This window comes from Gossypium arboreum, chromosome 9, assembly GCF_025698485.1.
Source record: "Gossypium arboreum isolate Shixiya-1 chromosome 9, ASM2569848v2, whole genome shotgun sequence".
Taxonomy (NCBI): Eukaryota; Viridiplantae; Streptophyta; class Magnoliopsida; order Malvales; family Malvaceae; genus Gossypium; species Gossypium arboreum.
This window is the reverse complement of record NC_069078.1, coordinates 62,090,207-62,098,910: the sequence shown is the minus strand read 5'-3', so window position 1 is coordinate 62,098,910 and position 8,704 is coordinate 62,090,207. Positions and strand designations below refer to the sequence as shown.

At 38.3% G+C, this 8,704-nt stretch overlaps 1 non-coding gene across 1 annotated transcript; it reads left to right on the top strand.

Annotated features, from left to right (window-relative positions):
- Positions 1-8,198: 8,198 nt before the first annotated feature.
- On the top strand, positions 8,199-8,305 carry LOC128281058 (small nucleolar RNA R71). Its single transcript, XR_008271274.1, has one exon. It is a non-coding gene; the product is annotated as a small nucleolar RNA R71 (small nucleolar RNA).
- Positions 8,306-8,704: the final 399 nt, after the last annotated feature.

Genomic DNA, 8,704 nt, shown 5'->3' with positions numbered 1-8,704 from the left:
ATATTCCCTCAGGGGTGTCACTACCTAAGTTCTTAGTTTTATTCAAATTAGTTCAATTTATTACGATTTAGTCATTTGTCCAAATAGTTTATTTTATCCATATCTCTATAAACCAACCTCCTTAAAGGTTTAGCTACATATGCTCAAGGTGAAGAAAATAAACACAGTAATGGAAAATAAGGCAGCCATGAAAGCAAAGTTTAAGAAAAAATTAAAAGTTGAGATTTTTCTGCAAAAAAACTTAAATAGCATGAAAACAAAAGCATTTAACCAGAAAATCTAAAGCAAGAAAAATAAAAGGAACAAAATTTAACATATTTAAAGTAAAATAAACTGAAATAAATTAAACTAAAGCTTAAAGAGTCTTGAAATAGAAGTATATGGACTAGAAATTTAAATAAACCTTAGTTACAGTGCTAACTAACTTAACTAACATAAAGAACAACAAGATTAATAAGTAAATGTAGAAAAATAAACTCTAATCTAAGGTAGAAGAAGAGAAAAATAAAAACCCTAGAAAGGTGCAGAGAAAACTAGAGAAAACTAAACCTAAAACTAAGCTAATGTGTCTCTCTCCTCCTCAGCAATTTTTGACTGTTTTGAAGTGTATTTTGATGACTTTTTTATACCAAAAATGCCCTACACAGGCCTTGTGTGATTGGTGGGTCAGGTAGATAAAGGTTGCCCTTTTTTTCCAGGTTTTTCTGATCGTGTGATGTGATACGTGCAATAAGTTTTATAATTTATAAATGTCCGTTCTTGAAAACTAGCTAATATCATGACAAAGGCAAGCGCACCTTATCGAACAGTAGTATAGCTTATGGCAAGACCGGGATGTCGAACCCAAAAGAACTAAAAGTACTAGTATTAACTTTCTTTTTATTATCTAGCCTAAAAATTTAAGGGTTTGTTTTATGTAAACTAATTACTAAACTAAGAATGCACAGGAAGTAAATTGGGGAAATAACATTTGGAAAAACTGAATGATTTGGACAATACCTAAGGGAAAAATCCACCTAGACTTCACTTGTTATTAATCTGAATCAGACAAGTTATTCACTTGACATGATCCGTAGAAATCCCTAATTTATATTATTATCTCTCTCGAGACTAACAGGGTCTAACCCTAGGTTGATTAATTGAAATCTCTTTCTAGTTAACTCCCTAGTGTTGTATTAACTCGATCTATGGATTCCCCTATTAGGTTTCACCCTAATCCGGCAAAATCTTGTCACCCTATCTCTAGGCGTGAAATCAACTTCGCTTAATTATGTTAGATCTACTCTTAGACAGGGATTTTGCTCCTCTGGATAAGCACATCAATACTTGAATCAATATCCTGGAATATTAAAGCAAGAATTAAGAATTCATAATTAAGAACAAGTCAAATATTTATCATACAATTCAGATAATAATAACAAGATTCATCTTAGGTTTCATTCCCTTTAGGTATTTAGGGGGTTTAGTTCATATTTACGAAAGAAAACATCTCAAAAGAATAATAATAACAAAACAAAAAGAAAACCCAAGAACTCTTGAAGGGAATTGAAGGGAGATCATCAGTCTTAAAGGTGAATCCGGCTTCTGAGATGGATCAATCAGCTTTCTTCGAGTAATTCCCTACCTCCTACTCCATGTGTCCCCTCTAAGTGCCTCCTCAGGTGTTTAAATAGGCTTTAGAATGTCTAAAATCCCTCAAGAGTGGCCTTTTCCAAATAGAACTAAACTTGGGCTCAACAAGGACATGCCCGTATGACATGCCCGTATGCGATTTCTTCAATCTGTGTTCAAGGCTGTTACATAGGCACAGGCGTGTAGTCTACCCATGTAAGTCGTCCTTCGAATCTACCAAATGGACACGGCCATAGCTTACCAGTGTGAGGAAGTCTAGGCTGTGTTGATTTCCCATGTTGGTCTATTTTCTCCGTTTTCAGCCCGTTTCTCACTCTTTTTACTCTCCTATGCTCGCCTAAGTATAAAACATGAAATTAAAAAAATAGGAGCATCGAATTCACAAAATTTAAGGATAATTCATCCAAAAATATGCTAAGCATGAGGTAAAAATATGTATAAATTATGGTTTATCAAATAACCCCACACTTAAACGTTTGCTTGTCCTCAAGCAAAATCCTCAAATCACAATCAAAATAAATTCTTCTCAACTTATAATTCTCATCAATAGTCTCTCAAAATAATCCATAGGTAGTCACACATTGAAAATTCAACTCGAAGAACATCAAAGTTTCAAGCATTCTAAGTTGAGCATTTTATTACGAAAACATAGGTGTCTCCCCTCATCTCAGTAATCACCTTTAATTCAAAACATCACAGAGTTTCACATCCTCACTAAAGATTCACTCAAATCACTCGAGGTGTTTAAGGACAAGAAATTTAGTACTCAACAGTCAATATGAAAAGTTATTACCATAGGCTTGCGTGAAAATCAAATCTCCACCACTATATATTGAGATGATACATCAATCAAAAGGTCTTTTTAGAGGGTTGTAACGTGGCTTTGGTTAGGGGGTGTGGTTACAAGCTGAAAAAGAAGGTTAGAATCGAGATTGAATTGAAAAATTACCTAACTAGAAAAATACTGCAACTTGATAAATTACATTTTTAATTAGAAAATCCTAGAATTGAGCTTTTCTTCATGGGATAAGGAATTTAAAAACTTAAGCTCAAAAACAAAGAATTACTACTAATATGAATGCATGTTGTTGTTGTTTTTTTTAAGAACAAGTCAAATAACATAGAACTTTGCTAATTATTACAACGAAAAATAAAACATAGCTAAGCAATTAATTCAAATCAAATCTCAACAAAAATAAGGATCAAATTAGGGGATTTCAACAATAATGGATTGAGGATAAATCAATGAATGGCTTGTTAGGCTCAAAGGGGTTCACTAAGGGTTAATTATGAGGGTAGGCTTCTATGGAGTAAGTGGGTTAAACCTAAGTTCCTTTATCATCTCGACATATCAAATCAATGGTGTGGTCTTGACATGCATAATCAAGCAAGTTCTAGAATAACAATTCGATATTGACGCACTTAAAGCAACAATAAAAGTGAGTATGAAAGAAATAATATAGGCTCTAAGGGCTCAAGATCTCACAAAAATTATGGGTTTTTGATGTTTAACCTGTGAATTTCAACTCAAGATAATACCTAAACTTGGGGAAACAACTTAAAAAAAATTTTTAATTCTTAAAAAATCAACTTATCATGCTTGATTCTCTAATTCCTTTAAAGTTTAAATAGTCAATGCATAAATGCCTATGTTTTAATTCAAGACATATCAATAAAAATCATAAATTAATCAAAATCCATTCTAATAATGATACGAGAAGATTATTTGAGAACAAGACAAAATTTAGGGATTTTCTGATAATGATATAAATATCCCCCCATACTTAATATGTACATTGTCCTCAATGTACAAAGATATATGATACTGATATAAAGATAATCTCATAAGAAAGAGAGAGAGAGAAGTGAAACTTCCTGAATGTTGAATGGAATCATTGAATTGGAGGTATAGAGAATAATCGACCAAGGCAATGATAAGATTGGAGGAGAATACTCCGATGGTGGTAGAGGTTAGGTTCCACAACTACAGTGTCCAGCGAAGAGGTTATCGTGGTGGTCGGGCAGGACATGGCAGTCGGGGAGAACCTTTTCTAGTGGAGTTTCGAGTTCCTAAGTGATGATAAGCTTTGGAGCTCTTTATAACAATGATAAAATCAAGAACTCTTTAGGAAATATTAGAGAAGCATAATTACTTGTAATGAAATAGCCGAAACTATAAATTGTTCAATAAAAATTATAAAACCTAAAAATGAAATAGTATTAAATGAAGATAAAATAAAAAGTACTTAAAGAAGATAAATAAAGATAAAAGTGAAAATAAAAATAATGAATAAAAAATCTTTAAACATCGTCATCGCCGGATGGTTCACGAGGTTGTGGTGGCGATGAGATGTGAAGGTGCTGACAAATCTGATATAGAATAGCATAATGTAAACAAAGTGCTGAAAACACTGTTGCTCAAATCGAGCAAGGCCCTCAGAGATGTCAGAGTACGAAGCAGCCGCATGAACTGGACGATGAATGGGTGGTGGCTGAGATGGTGGGTCCTCGTGCTGTGGAGGGACATCACCAGTAATGATGTCCTCTTGGTCCTCCTCCTCGGCAGACAGGACGAGGCGGTACTGAGGAGGGTAGGTTCCACGTCGTTTCTCGATCATCCTCATATGTAGCATACTCGAGATGCCCTATGGGGACATCTGACCGATGAGAGTGAGGGAGGATGATTACGCCGCTGTGTTGAGGAGACCGAAGTACCGTGCTAGTCGAGTCATATAAGGGCCGATGGATATGACTCCCTTCCTATGCCACTCCGTCTGATGGCGAATGGCGAGGGCAATAATATAGGCAAGGTCGAAGATGTGCCCGTTCGCCATACTTCATAAAAAGTAGGCGCCATGAGTGTTGGTGATGCCGGTGCTCTCTCACCGTCCTGTCAGAGTGTGGGCTAAGATGGCGTGTAGGTACCTCAGGGATGGGGCGGGAGCCGATGCCTTGGAGCAGCTAGGGTTGTAGGTGGCCAAGGTAGGGACGAGGGCCTTCCAGCACTTTGAAAGAGAGTAGAAGATGTGGCGATGGAGGGTATCGAGCTCGTTTTCGTCCATGAACTTCTCCGTGTATAACCCCAGTGCAATTCTAAACTCGGGTACCCTCAACTGGCGAACCAAGCCACCGAAGCAGAACTGGATCATTTCGGGATCATCAAACTCTGTCATAACTACTTAAAGATGGAAGGTCGAGCAGAGTTCAAGTGTGAGCTTGAGGTACGTCGACTCGATGATTTTGAAAAAGAGCCCCCATGGGTTAGTCGTCAGAAGGGCTCGAACCGCGTCAGCCAGTTGGATTTGTTCAAGTGCGGCCCAGTCAATGCAGCGGCCCGCACCTAGGGGTCGAGCCTGAAGTATTTGAAAAAGTTCCTCCTAGGGCCCCAAGGGAAACTGGAGAAAGGGGTGGCACACTTCAGCTGATGCGCTTGCTGATGTGGCTCTGGGTCCCTTCCGTTTTTTTGAAGCAGGGACGGCAGTCTTCTTGCCACGTGAAGTTGACATGTTATACCTGCAGTAAGACTAGTATTATAACCTAATGAATAGAAAAGATAAAAAATCCTAACAAACTCAGAAAGGGATTAACATGTATTAAACTAACAAGTGCAAACTAAACTACTAACACTACCAATATTCAACCAATAGCAATCAAATTCAACTATGGCAAATAGTAAAGTGATAGCATGACTAAATTAAAAATGAATTAGATGAAAGTAGCTAAGTATGGTTTAAAAATAAAACAAAATATATGAAACAATTCCTATGATAACCAATTATTAGTAAAATGCATATAACAGGCTAAAAAATTAAGATTATTATGAGAATAAGCATAAAAAGAGAGTAAAATAGAAAAGAAAACTGTTAGTGGAGAACTGGTGGCTGGAGGGGCAATGGCGCGGTAGTGGTGCTGTGTTTGGGGACAGCCACGGGCGTGGTAGTGAGGTCGTGTGACTCGTGTAAGGATGAGAAGAGGGGGAAGGGGAAAGAAAGGAAAGAAAAATAAAGGAGAAAGAAAAGCTAGGGTGGCTAGTCGGCGGTGGCGTAGGGGTTGTGGGGGCTAGGGTTTAGAGTTTTTAGGGAAGGGGATGATGAATAGTGAGGGGTTTATATAGATATTGTGCCCTAACTTTAGCTCGTGTGTATCATGATTTTCAAATTTAGGTACGTCTAAAATTTGGCCCACACCTGTGTTCTTTGGGCGTGTTGATGCACACGGCCATGTCACACAGCCGTGTTCTGCTTCATTCGCTTCTCCCATGCCAGTGTATGGATGTCCACGTCCGTGTTATTTTGTTAGTCTTGACCACGGGTAGTGGGCACGGGCGTGTCGCATGCCCGCGTTGTTTTGACAGATTCACCCACGACCGTGCAACTTATCAATTCCCGTGTTGGGGAAAAATTATGCCTTATTTTCACACGGCCGTATCGCACGGCCGTGTTGCATTCTGTGGTATGGGCACGACCTAAGGCACGCCCGTGGGCCTGGTCGTGTGGTTCTGGAAAACCTATGTTCAGTGTCTCGATTAGTGGATTTAAATGTTAAAGACTAAAATTTACAGAAGTTAACACCGTTAGTGCTCGGGTTACCTCCTGAGAAGTGCTTATTTATAGTCTAAGCTAGACTTACCTCTCTATTGCATGGTCAAGGTGGTGCAAGGAGTTTACACTCCTCATCCCTGCTATCAAGTTTATCAAATAAGGTTTTAGACGAGTACTATTTACCTTGAACGTACCGAATTTGGGATGAATTACATCGACTGTGCCGTATGGTAAAATGCTAAGTACCGTAAGAGGGATTTCTCCATTAGGTTCAGAGGTGGCAATCCGAGGGTCTGCTGCATCTAATAGTACTTTGTCTCCAACCTTAAGTTGTTTTGGTGAAATATTGAGCTCGTCATGGGGTGGTTTTGGTCTATCGTGTGCTCTCAGTTTCTGTGTCCGCCATTCATCTAGTTCCTCGACTTGTAGCCTTCGTTCTTCATAGATGGGTTCTTTATTGTCATTTGAACAAGACTTATATATGCTTTTCAAACGTATTTCCTGCAAGGAAGGTTGCACCACATGATCAACATTAGTAAAATTTCAAGCTTGAAGAGTGATTGTTTCCTCACCCACACGAAGTGTGAGTTCACTTGTACCAACATCAATTATAGTACTAGTAGTTGCTAAAAAGGGCCTTTCTAAAATTAAAGGCACATCACTATTCTTTTCTATGTCTAGAACAACAAAATCAACTGGGAATATGAATTTGTCAATTTTAACGATTACATCTTCAATAATACCCCTAGATTGTTTTGTCTGCTAACTGAATGCTCATCCTATTTTGTTTGGGTTTCCCAAGACCTAGTTGTTTAAACATTTTATAAGGCATGACATTGATACTAACCCCTAAATCAGCCAAAACATTATTAACATCTAAGCTACCAATTACACAAGGAATCGTAAAACTCTCTGGATCTTTTAATTTGTTGGCCAGCTTATTCTATAGTATGGCTAAGCAAACTGCATTTAACTCCACATGCGACGCCTCATCCAACTTCCGCTTATTTGTTAAAAGCTCCTTTAAGAATTTGGCTGCGTTTGGCATCTGCGAAAGAGCTTCAATAAACGGTAAGTTGATATGTAATTTTTTTAATAATTTAAGGAATTTACCAAATTGTTCGTCTGTGCGGTCTTTCCTTGTCGATTGGGGTATGGCACACGAGGTTTGTACTCTTTACTTACCGGTGTTTATTCACTGTGGTCTACCTCACCTTTGCTTTTACTTACCACAATTCCTTGCCTCGGTTCTGGTTCAGGTTAGACTAACCCTTCCTCATCTTGAATGGTAATTGCATTGAGCTGTTCCCTTGGGTTAGATTTAGTGTTACTTGGTAAGCTAGCTTGTGGTCGTTCAAAAATCAATTTGGCGAGTTGGCCTATCTGAGTTTCGAGCCCTTGGATCGACACTTGTTGATTCTTAAGTGCTGTTTTGGTATTCTGAAAGCGAGTTTCTGACACAAGATAAACTTTGTTAGTATCTCCTCAAGGTCCGGCTTCTTTTCCTATTGGTAAGGCGGTTGTTGAAAACCCAGAGGATGTTGTGTCCTTTGATTCCCTTGACCACCCCACGAGCAGTTGGGATGGTTCCTCCAACCTACATTATATGTGTTACTATATGGGTTATTTTGAGATCTCGAATTATTACCCATATAATTAACTTGTTCCTCCTCAGTGCTAGGGTTGAAGGGTTGATATTCTGTGTATGCTCCTCCTCTATTTGAATCGCAGCTCATCACTAGATGTACCTAAGTAGAACCACACAAACCGTCAATCTTTTTATTTAAGAGTTCTACCTAGTTAAATAGCATAGTAACCGCATCGAGGTTGAAAACATGGGCTACTTTCGTCAGCTTTGTTCTCATGACTTGCAACTGATAGTTATTCAGTGACATCTCTTCAATAAATTCGTAAGCCACTTCAGGTGTTTTGTTATTGATAGTCCCACCAGCAGCTACGTCAATCATCTGTCTAGTCGAAGGATTCAGGCTATTGTGAAATGTTTGAACCTGCAACCATAAGGGCAGCATATGGTGAGGGCATCTTCTCAAGAGGTCCTTATATCTCTCCCATGCATCATAGAGTGTCTCTAGATCCATCTTCACAAAAGAAGAGATATCATTCCTCAATTTAGCCATTTTAGCCGGCGGAAATATTTAAGCAAAAATTTTTCGATCGTTTGTTCCCAAGTAGTGATTGACCTTCGTGGTAACGAGTTCAACCACTATTTTGCTTTGTTCCTCAACAAAATCATAAAAGGCATTGATTTTAAAAGTGTTGCAAAACTCTAGGAAATTCGCTAAATGAGCGCTTGGGTCCTCATCCTGTAAACCATCAAACTGAACAAACTGTTGGATCATTTGAATTGTGTTAGGTTTCAGTTCAAAATTATTTGCAGTAACAGCAGAACTAACTATACTTGACTCAGTTCCTGTTAAAGTAGGTTTAGCATAATCATACATAGTGCGTGGAGCAGGATTCTGATTTACTGGGTCAGTAGCAATAGTAGGAGGTAGCAAATTTTCCTGATT